Genomic DNA, 20,450 nt, shown 5'->3' on the forward strand with positions numbered 1-20,450 from the left:
CCACTTATTTTACTTTTCTTTTTTTTTTTTATTTCCTACTTATTTTACTTTTTTTTTTAAAAAAATCAGCTACCCTTAATTTTATTTTTTAATTCCAACTTTCTTTTACTTTTCATTTTTTTAAAATTTTCACATTCTTTTGCTTTTATTTTTTTAATTTTTTACTTTCTTTTACTTTTTTATTAAACAATTTTCACCTACTTTTACTTTTTAATTTTATATTCCTACTTTTACTAGTTTTTTAATTCCCATCCGCAATTTAAAAAAATAATAATAATTAATTTTTATTTATTTTCGGGTTTTTTAAATTCATTTTATTTAAAAATAAAGAAAAATAATAAAAATAAAAATAATACTAATATTAATAATTGACCTTTTAAATTATTATTAATTTTTACCCTATATAAAAAATGTAACAAAGCTAAAAATATATATATTAAATTTCTGGAAATATTTACATAGTAGAAGGTGATAAAAATTCAAATATAGTAAAAAATTAGGTGCTCACAGCTGCCCCTTTTTGCTTGAAAACATGAAGAGTTTTTAGGCAGAGACTAGGTGAGCCATGTGACTAATTTTTGACCAAACCATTATTCAAAAGGAAAAGAAATAAAAGATAGGGTGCAACCGAGTCCTGGTTTTGGACAGCCTACATATCCCGGGTTATAGGGGAAGCAGGTCACGTGTAGTTCAAGGAGAATGGTGTAATGATGAGTTGAGGAGTCGAGTGAGGTTCCGTCGAGGCTCCAGTCCACGGTCCTGCTATTATATCGAAATAAAAAAGAAACTAAACAAGCCTATCACTTATGAGTTACAAGATTCCTATCTATGAGTCTTCAGAAACTTGATCTTGAGTCTTGACTGGTTCTTCATGCAGACTCTGATCTAAACCTTGATGCTCGCTAGCTGTAGGTTCTAGTTCATTTTTCTATAGCTTCTTCTAATCAAAACGGGACTCCAATGCTCGTGGCTTCAGTCATGTCTTGAGTATTCCATATCTTTTCAATTGCTTTTGCATTTTGGATTCACTTATTTTTTCTTTTCTTTTATTATGAATTGAGACTTCTTCTTTTGTTCATCTCGAATCCTGTACCTCGAGGTAAAACCTACTCAGACACCAAAACAAACAAACGAACGAAATATTTCTGCCCCAGTTTGCACTAGGGAAATTTCGTGAGTTATTATAATAAAATTCTAAACTACTTCTTTATTGAAAGCAATAAAAGGTCGGAAGTGGTGTACCCTAAAAAAGTCATTTTTTTTTTTTTGGATGGTGTTCTTTTATTGTCAAAAGGATGTCTCAACTAAGGATTGGTGTACCTTAAGTTGGGAAAATATGGCCAGGGAATGGGATACCCCATATTGGCAAAGATATCGGGGAGTGGTGTACCTTGCATTTAAGATCAAATTAACTAATGAGTGGAGACCCTATGTTGGAAAACTAGACTAGGGAGTGGAGACCCTATGTCTAAAAACATCAACTAGGGAGTGGAGACCCTATGTTGGAAAAGCGACTAGGGAGTGGAGACCCTATGTCTAAAATAATCATCAACTAGGGAGTGGAGACCCTATGTTGGAAAAGCAGAATGGGGAGTGGAGACCCTATGTTGGAAAAGCAGACTAGGGAATGGAGACCCTATGTCTAAAAATATCAACTAGGGAGTGGAGACCCTATGTTGGAAAAGAGACTAGGGAGTGGAGACCCTATGTCTAAAATAAAATCAACTAGGGAGTGGAGACCCTATGTTGAAAATGAGACTAGGGAGTGGAAACCCTATGTCTATAATAAAATTAACTAGGGAGAGAAGACCCTATGTTGGAAAAGAAACTAGGGAGCGGAGACTCTATGTCTAAAAATAAAATCAACTAGGGAGTGAAGACCCTATGTTGGAAAGGAGACTAGGGAGTGGAGACCCTATGTCTAAAATATAATTAACTAGGGAGTGGAGACCCTATGTTGGAAAAGTAACTAGGGAGTGGAGACCCTATGTCTAAAATAAAATCAACTAGGGAATGGAGACCCTATGTCTAAAATAAAATCAACTAGGGAGTAAAGACCCTATATTGGAAAAGAGACTAGGGAGTGGAGACCCTATGTCCAAAAATCATCAACTAGGGAGTGGAGACCCTATGTTGGAAAAGAGATAAGGGAGTAGAGACCCTATGTATAAAATAAAATCAACTAAGGAGTGGAGACCCTATGTTGGGAAAGAGACTTGGGAGTGGAGACCCTATGTCCAAAATAACTTCAACTAGGGAGTGGAGACCCTATGTTGGAAAATATACTAGGGAGTGGAGACCCTATGTCTAAAAACATCAACTAGGGAGTGATGACCCTATATTGAAAAAGCGACTAGGGAGTGGAGACCATATGTCTAAACAAATCAACTAGGGAGTAGAGACCTTATGTTGGAAAAGCGACTAGGGAGTAGAGACCCTATGCCTAAAATAATCATCAACTAGGGAGTAGAGACCCTATGTTGGAAAATCAAACTAGGGAGTGGAGACCCTATGTCTAAAAACATCAACTAGGGAGTGGAGACCCTATGTTGGAAAAGCAACTAGGGAGTGGAGACCCTATGTCTAAAATATCAACTAGGGAGTGGAGACCCTATGTCTAAAATAATCAACTAGGGAGTGGAGACCCTATATCTAAAACATCAACTAGGGAGTGGAGACCCTATGTTGGAAAGGCGACTAGGGAGTGGAGACCGTATGTCTAAAATAACATCAACTAGGGAGTGGAGACCCTATGTTAGAAAGGAGACTAGGGAGTGGATACCCTATATCTAAAATAACATCAACTAGGGAGTGGAGATCCTATGTTTGAAAAGAGACTAGGGAGTGGAGATCCTATGTCTAAAATAACATCAACTAGGGAGTGGAGACCTTATGTTGGAAAAGAGACTAGGGAGTGGATACCCTATGTCTAAAATAACATCAACTAGGGAGTGGAGACCCTATGCATGAAAAGAGACTAGGGAGTGGAGACCCTATGTCCAAAAATCATCAACTAGGGAGTGGAGACCCTATATTGAAAAAGTTACTAGGGAGTGGAGACCCTATGTCTAAAAATCATTAACTAGGGAGTGGAGACCCTATGTTGAAAAAATGACTAGGGAGTGGAGACCCTATGTCTAAAAATCATCAACTAGGGAATGGAGACCCTATGTCTAAAAATCATCAACTAGGGAGTGGAGACCCTATGTTGGAAAAGCGACTAGGGAGTGGAGACCCGATGTCTAAAAATATCAACTAAGGAGTGGAGACCCTATGTTGGAAAAGCGACTAGGGAGTGGAGACCCTATGTCTAAAAATATCAACTAGGGAGTGAAGACCCTATGTTGGAAAAGCGACTAGGGAGTGGAGAACCTATGTCTAAAAATCGTCAATTAGGGAGTGGAGACCCTATGTTGGAAAAAAGACTAGGGAGTGGAGACCCTATATCTAAAATAATGATCAACTAGGGAGTGGAGACCCTATGTTGCAAAAGCAGACTATGGAGTGGAGGCCCTATGTCTAAAATATCATCAACTAGGGAGTGGAGACCCTATGTTGAAAAATCATCAACTAGGGAGTGGAGATCCTATGTTGGAAAAGAGACTAGGGAGTGAAGACCCTATGTCTAAAATATCATCAACTAGGGAGTGAAGACCCTATGTTGGAAAAGAGACTAGGGAGTGGAGACTCTATGTCTAAAATAACTTCAACTAGGGAGTGGAGACCCTATGTTGGAAAATCATCAACTAGGGAGTGGAGACCCTATGTTGGAAAAGAGACTAGGGAGCGGAGACCCTATGTTGGAAAAGAGACTAGGGAGTGGAGACCCTATGTCTAAAATAGTCATCAACAAGGGAGTGGAGATCCTATGTTGCAAAAGCAGACTAGGGAGTGGAGGCCCTATGTCTAAAATATTATCAACTAGGGAGTGGAGACCCTATGTTGAAAAATCATCAACTAGGGAGTGGAGATCCTATGTTGGAAAAGAGACTAGGGAGTGGAGACCCTATGTCTAAAATAACTTCAACTAGGGAGTGGAGACCCTATGTTGGAAAATCATCAACTAGGGAGTGGAAACCCTACGTTGGAAAAAAGACTAGGGAGTGGAGACCCTATATATAAAATAAAATCAATTAGGGAGTGGAGACTCTATTTTGGAAAAACGCAGCTAGGGATTGGAGACCCTATACTAGCATGATTTTGAACTTTTTCTCTTTTTTTTTCTTTCTTTTCATCATTTTTATTTTATTTCAGAGAATGATTAAATGCGGGAAATAAGTTTTTGGAGGAGACTTCCCTTTTGGAGTGGTTGCTGCAAAACTGTTTCTAGCCTTTGCGCAATTTCTTTTTGGTTGTACCTGCTTCTTGCAAGGTTGCTTTTGGATTGCACTTGTTTCCTTGGAGATCCTCTGACTTTTCCAGACTTTGCCATGACGATCAACCACGTGGGACTTAACCTTTCCAACTTTATTTTGCCTTTGTGGGCATTTGACTTTGAATTTTCTCTTTCAACAGTTTTTGATTTTGAAGCATCGGCCACCATGGCCAGTCGGAGTCGACTTGATGCCCCTGCTGAGGCTGGGTGCCTTTTTTGCATATTGGCTTGTATCAAGTGAGAACCCTGTAAATCAGTCTTGCCATCCTTTCTTTGTCTTAGTTTCAAAACAGAGTTAGGCCGAAAGGATTCAAAGAAAAGCAAACAATGGAATGGACAAATGAATTTAGACGAGAGGTATCCCTTTCGGGGAAAAGAAAGAAGGACTTATCTGGAGTGTATAAGGACTTCAATGAACATAACATGCCTCTTAGACTAGATGCCTGATCTGTGTAAACCGTCCAACTCTCAGAAATTCATTATAACTCTTGCCTTGAGAGTGAGAAACTTTGCCCAGGACTGTATCGATGCCAGTAACTGTGAGGATCCTGTTTTCGATCAGTGGCGCCTTTTGCGGGTTTTTACCAGTTGGCCTCTCTTATTTCTCTTCTCACCATCTCCTTATAGTGCTCTTTGCGAGTTTTCACTAACAAGACTCTCTCATTTTCGTATTTCTCTGCTTACCATCGCCTTACGGTGCCCGTGAGGGTTTTCACCGATAAGACTCTCTCATTTTATTTCTCTCATTTTGTTGTATTAGATCCGGGTAACTGTATCCTCCCATTTTGAATCTCTTTGTCGATTGATCGGAAGGACTTGAAAAGGATTTGGGTAAAAAGGATTTGGATTGAATTACAACTTTGGAACCTTTTGAGACAAAATCATTGCCAAACCGTTATAAATTCTGCCCCATTTTCAACTTTTGGGGAATGTGAATTTTTATTTTGGTGTGACTGAACCCCAGAGAGAGGCTGCCTACGTATCCTTTCGGAATCAAGTCAAACGTAGTTCAAGGACGAGAACTTTGTTTTTGATTCTCTTTTGTTTTGGTTTTCTTTTCTTTTTTGGTTTCTTCTCTTTTTTTTCCTTTCCTTTTTTCTCTTTTTTTTTTTCATTTTTCATTTCATTTTCTTTGTCTTTTCTTCCTTTTTTTATATTTCTTTTTTCTTCTCTTTTTATTTTTTTTTCATTCATTTTTTTTAATGACTTCCGGGTTCCAATGAGGGTAATTAAAGAATGGGAGCCGGATCAAAAGGGTTTGCAAAGGGTTAAATATTTGGATAGTGAGAAAGAAAGCCTTCTTCATCCCAACCGGAAAACATTAATGCGATATAGAGGATCCAACATAGTACCTTTAGACTGCACCTGTGTTGACAGTTATTTCAGGGAGTACAATGCTCTCTTTTGGCATTACTCTTGTGCAATGTATGGACCTTTTCAACCTGAAGCCAATTTTCCTTTAGTTGTTCTGATTCTTTGTTTTATTTCCTTAAACCTATCTTCATTGCATTTTGATTCTTGATTCATTATTTCGAAGTCTGACAGCGTTTTAAGATCGGGGCATGAAGTCCGCAAGCATGTCATGTTATTGAAATCTGCATTTAACAGAACTGAAAAAAAAATGGCAAAATTAAAAAAAGAGACATTCCTAGACAATGAAATATTAATTTCATTTGATTTTTTTTTTATTTCGATTGATTTTTTTTGAATTTTAAAGATAGAAAGGTTTACACCGAAAAGTAAGACAATAAAATAAAACATCCAGATCACACCCTAAGATAATCCGAAGGCAGAAAGGATAGCAAGACTGGCTACTGAGACTCCCGTATGATGGGGAACTTTCAGGCTTGGCGACCATTTTTGGCTTTTCCTCTGTCTCGGCAAGGGCTGTAAGGGCCTTCAGTGCCGGATCAAATTCCTCATCTCTCCAATTTTTGTTCATCAAACCCACTGAAACACTCTGAACGGCTTGTGATGTGGCCTTAAAGGCAACATGACTCAAGATTTGACCCGTTTTTAAACCATTTTCGACCATCTTCCCAATTTTGATAGCCTCGGCGAATGGATTACCCATAGCAGACATCATGTTCTGGAAGTAGTTCGCCTCTTGGGCCTGTAGGAAGATCGTAACCATTTTTATTTTGTCCATTGGAGGCTTTCCCCTGGCGGTTTGCTCGCGCCATATGACAGCATATTCACAAAAACATTCCGCGGTTTTCTTTGTCAATCTGGACATAGAGTTCTCTTTTTGGATTTTTCACTCTTGCTTTTTTTCTTGCTTTTTTTTTTTTAGTTTTTTTTTTCGCTCTTTGTTTTTTTTTTCCGCTCTTTTCTTTTGTTATTTTTGTCACTCTTTTCTTTCTTTTTCTTTCTTCTCTTTTTTTTTCACTCAGTTTATTTGATGTCAATGATCGAATCCAATGGGGATTGCCTACGTATCATGACACCCCATGAATCAAATCTTGCATAGTTCGGGAAAGATCAGGAATAAAGTAAACAAACTAACTCTTTTTTTTTGCATTTTGAATTTTTTCTTTTTCTTTTTTTTTTTAAATTTTCGAAAGGCTTATAAAGAAGAAAGAATTTTTTTTTTGATTTTGATTTCTTTGTTTATTTTTTTAGAATTTTTGAAAAGAAAGAAAATATTATTTTGGATTTATTTTTTTTAATATTTTGGGAGAAAGACTTCTAAAAAAAGGTAGAAGATATTTTTGGATTTTGAATTGATTTGTTTCTTTTTTCAAATAAAAGACTTCTATAAAGAAATATTTTTTTATTTTGGGTTTTAAATTTTTTTTATTTGGGTTTTTCTAAGGAAAAATTTCTAAAGAATGAATTAAAGAAAAATATTTTTGGATTTTAATTTTTTTTTTTATAATTTTCAAAAGAAAAACTTCTACAAAAGAAGGAAAAATTTTGGATTTTATGTGTCAAAGAAAAACTTATAAAGAAGGAATTAAAGAAAAATATTTTTGAATTTTTAAAAATTGGGGCCGGAACCGATGAGGTTTTCCTACGTATCTCACATTCGGTGAGAATCAGACCCGCGTAGTTCGATCAGAAAAGCATGACCTTTTTTTAAAAAAAATATTTGGCATATTTTGAAATGATTTTGTTTTTTCAAAATGTTGGCAGAGATTTGGGATTTTCAAATACCTGAATTTTCAGAAATCGGGTAAATTTCTCTCTCTCTTGTCTCACTCTTGGTTTTTCTTGATTTTCTTTCCCTATTATAGAAGACGGTCAACATGCAAGCTGAAAAAAATAAATGTACAAGTAGCACGTAACAATGCATGAGTCCACTGTCCTAGACGGACCCAACCCCTGTGTTGAGTCCCCAAAATCAAATGCACGTGATGCAAACAAGCGTACCTACTAGGGATCCGGCATGAGGTTATGTCATTCTAAGTTTAAATCCTGGGTGTATTGTTCTAGACCTGGCTTACCTGAGCGGACAACTCGAGCCAGGGAGGGGGGGAGGAGGGGGCCAGCGTACCGGGAATACAGAAGCTTCACCGACTTTGCAACTTATCCGTACCTCGTTCTAAAATTAGGATATGACTCTAACAGAAAAGAAGCCACGTGAAGTGCACGTTTCCCAGAAAACTCAGAAGACTGAGAGAGAAGAGGGTTTCGTAACAGTTTATATACAGTTCAATCAATATCAAAGCGGTAAAAAATGACATTTAGCACATTAGGCCCAAACATGTAATATCAGAGAATCACAAGAAAGCCAAGCATAACAGTTATTCTAAGCTCGAATTCTCAACCCTGAACCAGAGATTCTGGGTTCGTTTCCCTAGCAGAGTCGCTAGAGCTGTCATACCTCCCTTTTCCCGAGAGGATATGGGATAGGGAGTTTTTTCAATTTAAGTGATATTATTCGAAATGAGATTATTTATTTATTCAAAGTCGCCACTTGTTATAATTTATGGTGTCCCAAGTCACCGATTTATTTTAAAATCCGAAATCAAGAAAATTGACTCTATTTATGGTCCGCGAGCACAGAAGATTGGGTAAGAAATTCTGTTAAACCGGGAGAATTTGTGAGGCACTCCCGAATTTCGTGGTTTTAGCACGGTCGCATAACAATTAATACTTGGCCTAATTATCTGATTTTTTTAATTATTTTTTTTACTTTTTAATTATCTGATTTATTACCTGTTTTAAACCTATTGTGCATTTTACCTTTGACCGCTTTTAATTATGTATTTAAATTAATTTTTAGTATTTATGAAGTTATTTCTTGAACAAGTTACGATGTCGTACACTTATCGTTTGGTACACATTACAAAACGCGCCACATGAAACGCACCCACGATTTACAACATGTTTATTATTATTATTTGAAGTTATGGTCAAGTCGCGTGAAACGCACACTCGAATTGAGATTTACGTATCGTGACCATGCCACTGGAACCGTACCCATGGCCACGATAATTTATTAATCGTGCCTAAAGCAAGCTACGAAGTTTATGAATTATTTGTCTTAAACTAATTTGAGACTTGTAAAGCCATAAGAGTATGTCATTGTAGAAAAGCATGAAATAGATTAAATTAATTATTCAAGAACTACAAAAAGGGGGCCATTGTATGAGATTAATGGGCCTAGCAGATTTCAAGTTTTGGCCCAAAAATAAAATAACTTTCTTCATTAGCTTATAGTAACCTCACAACTCCACTTCCTTCAACAACCCACGTGTATAGGCTCAAACATTGGATCTTCACCAGTGACATATTTTTAGTTAAACTTGTTTAATAATTTAACTCTATACTTTAAATAATTGACAGCTTAGTTTAAAACAAAGATGGAACTACTAAAGCTCATTTCAGATATAGTCAAAAATTAGGTGCTTACAATTATAATTTTAGATATCACACTTGTTTTTGTGTAAAGGAATCATCGTTTTTGTATAAAAACAAGGGAAAATAAATACTAAAATATTAATATATTAAGTATCAATCATTATACCAATTTCTTAGTTACCAATCCAGTACCCCTTAGGCCAGAAACAAAAAAACAAAAAAACAAAAATCATTTGGTAGGAGATACCGGTAACATAATTTCACTACTATATTTATGCTGAATTCCGCAGGGGATAACTTATAGAGGGGTTAGCTTTATGGGATAAAAGTATAAAAGACCAAAAATTCTTTGATTTCTTTTTTTCTTTCTTTCTATTTTTATGTACTTCTAAAATGTTTGTAGAATTACAAACTTTTATATTTTACATCGTATATTCAAATTTTAATACAATAAATAAACATTCGTAAAATGATAGATATGCACATCATTCGTAAACATTCAATTTATAACTCTTATATAATATTGTTTGCAAATCAAATGGCTCCTTAGTGTAAAAGATATTTACAATTCCATATATAAACTAAACCTACTCGGCCATGGATGTGACATAAAAATAGAGCACAATATAACCTTAGACTTTCTTTCCATTTTAATTTTGATTAAAATGTACCAAAAAGTTCTGGATAAAATGGGAAGCAAAAGCGATATTGTAATTTTAAGAAACAACAAATGAAAATATTTCTAGTTGGCTTCTGCACTTGTCAATTCATCTTCATAGACATCACATTCTGAAACTTTACTCTTGATCTAAACTTTGTACCATTTTGCTTTACCGCATTTATTCCATGTTTCCCCTCTCGACGTTCAATCATGTGTAGTTGATGCTTTGGCCGATTTAAGAAGAACTTGGAGATCTTAATAAATGGGTGACTAGCGTAACTGGTAAAGTTGTTGTCGCGTGACCAGGAGGTCACGGGTTCAAGTTGTGGAAACAGCCTCTTGCAAAAATGCAGGGTAAGGTTGCGTACAATAGACCCTTGTGGTCCGGCCCTTCTCCGGATCCCGCGCATAGCGGGAGCTTATTGAAACGAATGGAATAGTATACAATAAGGTTGCAAAGTTGAAAAAATATGCCATATGCACGGGCGAAGCCACCTTTAGCAAAAGGTGGTCAACTGATCACCATTCGTCGAAATAATACGAAAAATTACAAGTTAAATATTAATTTTAGATATATATAACATATATTGAACACCTTTTGTCGAAATATTTTTTTACTTCTTTCAAGTTTGAACATCGTTGGAAAAATTTCTGGTTTCGTCACTGCCCTCTTCATCTCCTATATTTTAAGAGATTAAAAAAAAAAATTACGTAAGAGCTAACATTAGAATATGTAGAAAGTCAGTTTGCAAATTTCGGGTTAAGACGTGATCTTCAAGAGATCTCTCTTCTTAAGTTGCTAAAAACCTTGCCGACAACTTTGGGGAATTAGCTCACAGGTTGTAGGCACACTGAGTGGCTGTCAAAATTTATAAATTAAGAAATAAATTCGCATAAGACGAACTAATTTCCTTCTGTTATGACCCTATATATACTGTGCTTCTCTCCTTCTAATATTTATTTTGTTTGCTAATTTTGCTATATAATTATTATGAATTTTTCCATTTACGCTAACAATATACTTTTATTGATTTAGATAAGAGGAGATACTTAACTTTAGTATGTAAACTATCCAATACGATGTAAAAGAAGAGTACATGCTTAGTTTTGGCAGATTATTTATCCTCCTTTACATATAGGATATCAATGCATACCTAATGCAGACTGTACCTACAGATGACTAATAAGTAGAATTGCTCTACACGACGCACTAATTGGAATTGAAGTAGCAAAAGTTACGTTGTTTGTCAAATTTTTAAGGAGGAAAGAGACTATTCACGATAATCAAACTTGCTTCAAACAATAAACTATAAAACAAAGACACATTGTAGCTTGTTATTATACTGATTTATTTATTTATTAAAAGTTAACTCCACTTATAAAATATTCTACATTACCGCCAGAGATAATCAGATATATTTTACGTTTCATTCGACTTGTGGAACCGACACAATTGTTATAGCCTGCCAAGGTTTACTTTTCATTTTTCATATTGGTCTCTAGTTATTTTCTGTAGTTATGTTTTGTCCTCCATTTTGGAAGTCTTAAATGGGCGAAGTGTAATTAACAATGGCAATTTGCTGTTAGGCTAAGTGAATCTGCAAAATTTACCAATATACTAATGAAGTGGTTAAGACGAATGGAGTCTCTCCTCAACTGACACAAGTTTCGAAGTTGATTGAATTATTTCACCAACGAATTAGCTCATAACTTTTGAACTCGCGAAGCCATATTGAACTTGAGAGCTAGCCAAACTTAGATAATATTCTATATGTCCCATGCATTTTTCTTTTTAATCTGTGCTAAAAAATAATAATTTATTTTTATATTTAAAAATAATTAATCGTAAACATATTTTTTATAGCACCAACAATATAAATAGCGATGATGCTCTTTATATTGCTTTGCCCTTTGATTTCAATGCAAAGCTATATGGAATTATGGATAACGCGAATGAGCAATTCCTGGCCCTTGATCATGTCAAGCTTGAATATTAGGAAGTTGTCAAAAGCTGTCTCCCTCTATATAAGTATATATATAATATTCAGCAAGTTAATTACTTTAATTTACAAAAAGGATTTAAGCTACTTACTATTTAATGTATGCTGCCATTAAGTCAATTATATATGTAGAATTAGCTGCAGTGCAGTTGTCTTTTAAATGCGTCCGATTGTGAAATATCTTTTTACACCATTAGTATACAAAACTTAAAGCGATACAAAAGACGACACGGATATAATAAGAACTCGACAAGCTCTGCTTAATTAGGAACATCATTTTCTTTTCACTAATTAAATGACTATATATGATGTCTGTCTGGTCTACTCTTGTTGCATGCCTAATTATTGCTTGGCATTCAAGTTCCTTTGCTACTCTTTTTGTGATATACTTATCAGTGAAGGTGGTTTAATCAACAGATAGGAGTAACTGTGTAAGATAAAAACTTTTAAAATATTATTCATAAGGTGCATCTTAGTAAATCTCAATAGAGAGAAAACAATTGCTTATTTTCTTTTTACTTCATCAATTGGACAAAGGGTAATTAGATAATGCACTTTTCCAGTTTTAATCCTCTTGTTGTCAACTTAACATCTAATTTGACATTTGATTGAAAAAGATGTGTGATTTCAGTCCCCGAAGGCTGAAAGTACAAGAGGGTGGTGAATTGTAATCGATTTAAAAATCTTAGTTGACTAAGTATGAGTTTAGTCGACTTAGACCTTGCGCAGTGATTGATTTCAATAGAGATAAACTAAGGAAACAGGAAGGTAAAGAAGACACAATAGTTTTTATACTGGTTCAGTACCGGTGTGGTACCTACGTCCAGCTCCCTTGGGTCACAAGGATTCTCTTAGATCTTTGATGAATGTTTACAGCAGTGATGGTTTTAGTACGTTCACCGCCAATGATATACAACAACAGTGATTCTTTCCAATGTTGACACAACTTTCGTTTTGTGTTCTAACTCTTCCTATCTTTTGTGACACTTGTATACTGAAGAATACAATGTTTGTACTAAGAATTAGAAAGGCTTAGACACAGATGATATAGTTGCGTGTTTGTGGATGTTCTTCTACTTCTTTCTTTATTGCTTGATGAGTCTTCTGTTTCCTTATCTTATGGGATTGTATGGCAGCAATTTTAGGAATCCTTTCCTTGTGAGGCATATATATCTAAGAGAAAGACCCAAGGGTAGCCTCATGAATCTACCTTGAAATGGTAGCTAGATTCACTCTTAATCTTGACGAATTGTTTTCTCTATTTCTCCTTGATTTGAGCTTCTGCAGATTCTTCTGGATTCGATCTCTAGCCATGATTAGCTCTCTTCCCATTCTTGCGCGCTTGAGAATCTTTGACAAGGCTGACTGAGTGACTTTCCTTCTTTGTTCTTTGATTGATTGATTCATTTTCCATGTAAAGCAAAGTTCAAAATGCATAGCCGTTGAATAGGATCTGCTTTCCTTTTACCAACATCGTTGCTTACCAAATCTGCACACAAGGAGATGTCATTAGTCAAGGCTTATTTTATACTACTAAACAATATTAAAACTCTAAACTTAAAAATCTCCCCCTTTTTGATGATGACAATAATCTAAAAAGAGTTTGACTAATTTATAGGTACTTCCTTTTTTCAAGTGTACTCCCCCTGTCTTGAAGCTGGCTCTTGTGTGTTTCTCCCCGTGTCTTGTACCTGTACTCTTTTTCTTTCTTCTCTCCCTTTGACATCAATCAAAAAGAGTAAGAAGAACAATTTGCAATAATAATACTAGTTAAGCAGGCAAAAACTATATACAACTAAGCAGTTATACTGAGCATAGTCGACTGACATACTCATCCAAGACACAACCAAAAGAAATAGTTTTAACAACCACTATATAAAACAAAATAAAAAGATTGTCTAAGCATCCCAGACACTTAATTCCTTCCAAGGAAATACTTCAGGGTACTGATCACTTTAGTGCATAAACTGTCATAAGAAGCATCAATATTGATAAGTTATGTGTCTTACTATATTTTGATGATTTAACAAACTTTGTTGAGAACCAGATAGGGAACCTGTTCCACATCCTATGAGTGCTCAAAGAACAACAAGTCTCAAGTCTGGGGCATGTTCCAACATTCAGAGTCCAAGAAACAACAGAGGGAACAGATCGACATCAGTTCCCTTGCTGACAGTACCAGTCAACTCCCCACAGTTGTAAAGTGACTGCAAGTGTTCCTCTGCACACACGCAACAGTGCAAACAGTAGAGCAGTCACTTTATGGGGAATGCCTTTGTACCAAACATGCTTGCATCATTCAAGTGATGTCACTTATGTAATATTAACATAAAACAAAGGCAAAACATTACACTTGCACACTCTAGAATTCATCAAGCTTTCTCTCAAGTGTATTGCCAACCTACAAGTGACATTCAAGGCGTGAAGAATAAAGAGCAACATAGCGATGGACCAGTTTCCTGCATTGAGTCAGCATACATCCTTAGTTGTATAGCACCTTTGTCAAAGCGATTTACTTGTAATTCCTACTTAGTTTAGTTAGAAACATTGTGTAGGAAACCTTTTTAAAATCATAAACATGTGTTTGTGTCTTGGATAGAGTTAGTCAAGTTGTAAGCTTTGTAATAGAGTTATTACAAAGGGGCTTATAATAGAGTTATTATAAGTTACTGAGGGATTAAGAGGTTAATTCTTAGTTTACAATAGTTTGTAATCTGAAGTTTGCTCAGTAGTGAAGTTGAAATCCTATAAGGGTAGGTCGTAGTTTTTAATCCCGTAAGCTGGGAGTTTTTCACGTAAAACTCTATTGTGTTATTTACTTACAGCTGTGTGGGTGTGTTCTGTGGGAACTAATAGAGAACCTGGTTCTCTATATAAGTTTGGTGGACCCTTAGTTTCTATCAAATATCTTTGGTGACTTTGGTCAGCTTCTCAGTTACATCCCGCATGCCCTGATCCCTTGCCTCCTTGTGGCTTGGAGAGTGATCCTCAGCTTAGCCACGCCTGCTCCAATTTCCTTGGTTACTGCCCTGATCTTGTCCACCTGCTCCTGCATAGAGGTTAGTAATTCCTTGATACCTGCAATGTTTTGCTGCATTAGCAGCAGTTGATATGAGGAAGAGGATTTGTTGGCTTCAGATTTGATCCCCCCCCCCAGTGCTCTGAGGAGGGATAAACTCTGGTGCTTTGTCTTTCTTAAGCCATGTTCCCTCAATCAAGGTATATCCCATCACGGTAAAGGCAGTCTTGTCATAGGTGCTGGAGATAGTTTTAGGAGCATAGAGAGACAAATTACACTTTCATAACTTTCAGGATGTCAGAGATTAGCAAACCATAGGGCAAGTTGTTCGCAGAAGATGAGACATCCTTGATGCTTTCAAGCATGTACTGACGTACCCAGGCAAACCAGTTGATAGCTTTCCAATTTATCAAACAATACAGAATGAATACATCTCTGAGAGACAGAGTACTAAGTGAACCAGTACGGGGTAGCAAAGTGTAGTAATAATGTGGGCTTAGACACGGTGTTCAAATTTCAAATTTTTTGGACCAATATCAAGGGGGATTTCAGACAACACATGTTTGGCTTCCTCATATGACACTTCAAAATTTTCTGGCCAGGAGTGTTGCACAAAGAAATTGTACCCAACAAACTTTATTGCAAAGATTTTCTCAAACTAATAAGAGTCAAGAATGATACGAGTTCCTAAGACCATGGATTCTACATCTTCTTTATCATTCAAAAATAGATTTGCATAAAACATACGCATATATTCTTCATAGACAGTATCACCAACAGTAGCAAATAGAGAGACAAGTTTTTGAGTTTCGAAAACAGACATAACATCACAGTGAGAGTTTTGCATAGATTTTAAACTTACAGTGCGGTAAAAAATAATCGACTTTTCTTTGAAGGCAACAAACCTAGATTTCTCTTCAGGGCCATAGGAGTTCATCTTGTCTTCAGGGCGAAACTCTACACTTTCAGTTTTTCCCTTTTCTGAGAAGATTGTTTAGGGCAGGACTCCATTGGTCGTTTTTCCGCCCTCTTTTGGGAGATGAGAATGTCTTCTTGAGAATCACTGGAATATTCCTCAGTCAGTAGATGATCTGTACTTTCTGAGGATTCTACATCAATAGGATCATCTTCGGTTTTCTTGAAGCGATGGCTTCTTCTGGGTATGGAGGAGGAATGAGAGGGTTTGGTTTTGGCCATGAGTAAAAGAGAACAGAGAGATAAAGATTGAGTTTCTTTGAGAGAACAGAATATATTATTGAGGGAGAAGGGGTTAAAAGGATTTGAGAGGACGCCTCGATTCTTGGAAAGACATGTGAAGGGCAACTGAAAAGCTGCCTTTTGCAAGCCCATCGTCAATTCACAATTAATGCAAGTATAGACTAATCAAGTACTTAAAAGATTTTTGGGGCAAAAATTGCGAGAAAATATATGGACAGAGATTAAACTTAGACAATTATAGAAAACATTAAGCAGAGTCATACAGGAATTGTACAAATACCAATCTTGTTACGAATGAAACAAAAATCTTTCTTCAAGCAAAGGTTTTGTAAACATCTCTGCTAACTGCTTTTCAGTATTTATAAATTCTGACACAATATCACCTTTAGCAATATGATCACGTATAAAATAATGCTTAATCTCAATATGCTTAGCCCTAGAATGATGCACAAAATTTTTTGATAGACAGATAGCACTAGTATTATCACACATAATAGGAACACAGTTAAGACGTAAATCATAATCTAATAGTTGATGCAAAATCCATAGGACTTGTGTGCAGTAGTTACCTACTGCCAAATATTCTGATTCAGTAGTGGATAGGGCAACACAACTTTGTTTCTTGTTGTGCCAGGATATAAGAGATTTTTCAAGTAATTGGCATGTTCCACTTGTGCTTTTCCTGTCAATTTTATCTCCTATAAAATCTGCATCTGAAAAACTTTTGAGATCAAAGATATCTAAACTTTTGTATCATAATCCATAGTCGACTGTCCCTAACAAATATCTGATAATATGTTTAACAGCAGTCAAGTGGAACTCTTTAGGAGATGACTGATATCTTGTACATTTGCAAACGCAGAACATAATATCTGGTCGACTAGCTGTAAGATAGAGTAGGGAGCCAATCATACCTCGATACATTGTTTCATCAACACTCTTACCGTCTTTATCTTCATCCAAGGTAATTGACGGACTCATAGGTGTTCCTATGGCTTTTGCGTTGGACATGCCAAATTTTTTGATGAGTTCTTTTGTGTATTTTATTTGACTAATGAAGATCACTTTCTGTACTTGCTTGATTTGAATCCCAATGAAAAAAGTTAGTTCCCCCATCATACTCATTTCAAATTCTCCTTTCATGATGTTTGAAAAGTCCTTGCACAAAACAGGGTTAGTGTTGCCAAAAAAAATATCATCTATGTAGATTTGTACAATTAAATTACCTAGAGATGATCGTTTGATAAAAAGAGTAGTATCAATATTACCTCTGTCAAACCCATGTTCGACTAAAAATGAGCTCAGCCTTTCATACCAAACACTGGGAGCTTGATTTAGACCGTACAGTGCTTTGGACAATTTGTAGACATGATTTGGAAAGGATTTATTTACAAATCTTGGAGGTTGCTTAACAAATACTTCCTCAGAGATGAACCCATTTAAGAAAGCACTTTTCACATCCATCTGAAATAGTCTAAAACTTTTGTGAGCAACATAGGCTAATAAAATTGATGCTAACTTGGCAACATGGGCGAAGGTCTCCTCCTAATCAATTCCCTCTTGTTGTGAATAACCTTGTGCGACCAGTCTAGCTTTATTTCGCACAACTTGACCAGATTTATTCAACTTATTTCTGTACACCCATTTTGTACCAACAGTAGATGCATTTGGTGGTTTAGGAATGAGTTCCCATACCTTATCTTTCTCAAATTGATCAAGATCTTCCTTCATTGCAGTTATCCAGCTTTTGTCCCCAAGTGCCTCATCCACCTTTTTTGGTTCGAAATGGGATATGAGAGCAACATTCGATGTCTGCTTTAGTGATCTTCTAGTTTTCATTCCTTCCTGAGGGTCTCCAATGATGTACGTATGTGAATATCCATGCTCACTTTTCCATTCATTTGGAACAACTAATACTGGCTCCTTTTCAATAGAATTTGTTAGATCAATTATAGAAGATCCCTGATTTTCTGCAGGACTGTTAATCGACTGATCTTGCCGATCAGTCACTTCATCAGGAGTGTTCTCACCTGTATTGATAGACATTGGAACTATGAAAATTTCCTCATCTTCAGAAAATTATTCATTCTTTAAGCGAGGGTTAGTGTCCACAAAAATAACATGTATAGATTCTTCAATGGACAAAGTACACTTATTAAAAATCCTATATGCTCTACTAGAGAGAGAATATCTAAGAAAAATACCTTCATCGCTTTTGGGATCAAACTTACCAAGATTGCCTTTTCCATTGTTGTGTATGAAGAATCTTCAACCAAAAGGATGAAAATAACTTATGTTGGGTCTTTTTTGTCACGCCCCAAAATAGATTGCGACGTGGCCAGCACCTAGTGACTACCAACTTGCACCGAGCGAACCATTATTACATAATACATACCCAACTCGTAATCGTGTAGCTCAATCCATTTAAGTAATTACAATATTATATGAGAGAAATAAGATAAACTTCATTAACAATAAAAGTTTATTAAAAAAAACAAACATAAACTAGACATAAGTAAAAATGTCATTCGCAATGCCATATGAGTATACATTCCCCTAAGATAATATAAACCCTCTATGAAGCCTACGAATAAAGTAATAAAGTTGTGGAGCTTGTCTGCACTATACAAAAATATACAACTGAAACATTATGGTCCCACGAGTACGAAGGTGGGCTCACCAAAAGAGAGGATACTGCGGGAACTCTAGCCTGTGCGCTGACCATCTTGCACTCGACCGTCTGCTAAACTTGACATCATATAAACAAACGATGCCTGAGTATTGAAATACTCAGATATGCGTCATAGCCGCCACTAACGTTGGTATAAGACTTATACAAATTATAATCTATATAACAAGGCAAAAGATAAATAATCTCGACTAAATTAAGGAAGATAAGGTACACAAAATCACAATAAAGGATAAATTTGGAAGAATAAGAATTTAAGTTTTATTCATTTAGACCTCTTTCATATGTCCAATATCTCATTAGTATCATCCTCATTATCTAGTATTTCAATGTCAATGGTACACATAGTGCTGGAATACATCGGGATACCATCAACGAAGACTGTCGTACCATCCCCGAACAGTTAGGCTAATGTGTACAGTCAAGGATCCAAGAAGGTTGTCGTACCACTCCCGCACAGCTAGACAAGGCATATATTTTTTTATTTCATCTTTTTTTCTTTTAATGGCCATCAGCCGAAAATTACTTTATTATGTAATACATCAAGGATCCAAGAAGGTTGTTGTACCGCTCCCTCACAGCTAGACAAGACACATTTGTTTTCTTTATTCATCTTTGTCCAAACCAAGAGCAGGTCATGAAAGCCTATCCCTAATATACACGGAATATCATCCAACTATAATTCGAAGCCAAGAGTAAATTTAATAATACACAAGTAACTAGGAGCTCGACATACCTTGAAGTCGATCTAAGTTAGCTAAAGCTCGCCTCGACAGAGTTCAATCTACATAATATATCATATATGGGTAGTAATACTCAAAACATCCTAAAATTCCCAAATATTAAACCCAAGATTGACCCATTTCAAGATTCACCCCAAACAAGAATCCCTAGGTCCCCAAATTCTTCAAATTAATTCTTATGTGTCGTCTATATCACAACCTATATATACTAAATACTCTAATCTTAAATATATATATATATATATATATATATATATATATATATATATATATATATATATATATATATATATCTTAAGATGTATATATAGTATATAAATCGAACTCATGGATACCTTACAGAGAAACTAAAGATGATTTTCGATCTCTTACTGTTGCTGCCACTTGATCTTTAAGAACTCAATCGATTGTAAAACTTCCACTCTACCCAAGCCCCTCCTTCGAATTTCCAGTAGCTAAAAGGGCAGAATGCCTACCTTAGCGTCAAGGAGAAGCCAAAAAAAGGTCTTGGTTCTCTCTCCCTTATTTTATATTTATGTAAGTTGTACCCCTCTTTCTTTATAGAGTTTTCAAGGAATTGAAATATTAATTTAATAAATAAAAATAATTTTACATAAGACATGTGGTATGCTGCCAAAATTTTCAGCAGTGGTCACGTGATGGACTAAGTTCCCACTCTAAGAATAATTAAGACCCCATTGGGCCCACCGCCACTTATACTCATATCCCTTGTTATATGCTTCATTAATCAACACTTATGTAATGTTTATAATCATAAAAACTGCTGCTACAAATTAATTTAAGAACCTCGAATATGACTGTGATCTCGCTATTTTATTATTCTTCCGAATTATACACCAAATAATTGTATTCATGTTCTAACAATTTTTTTTTCATAATTCAACGTGACATCCTAAACTTATTTGTGTCACTAAAATC

This window comes from Nicotiana tabacum, chromosome 4 (genome assembly GCF_000715075.1).
Source record: "Nicotiana tabacum cultivar K326 chromosome 4, ASM71507v2, whole genome shotgun sequence".
Taxonomy (NCBI): Eukaryota; Viridiplantae; Streptophyta; class Magnoliopsida; order Solanales; family Solanaceae; genus Nicotiana; species Nicotiana tabacum.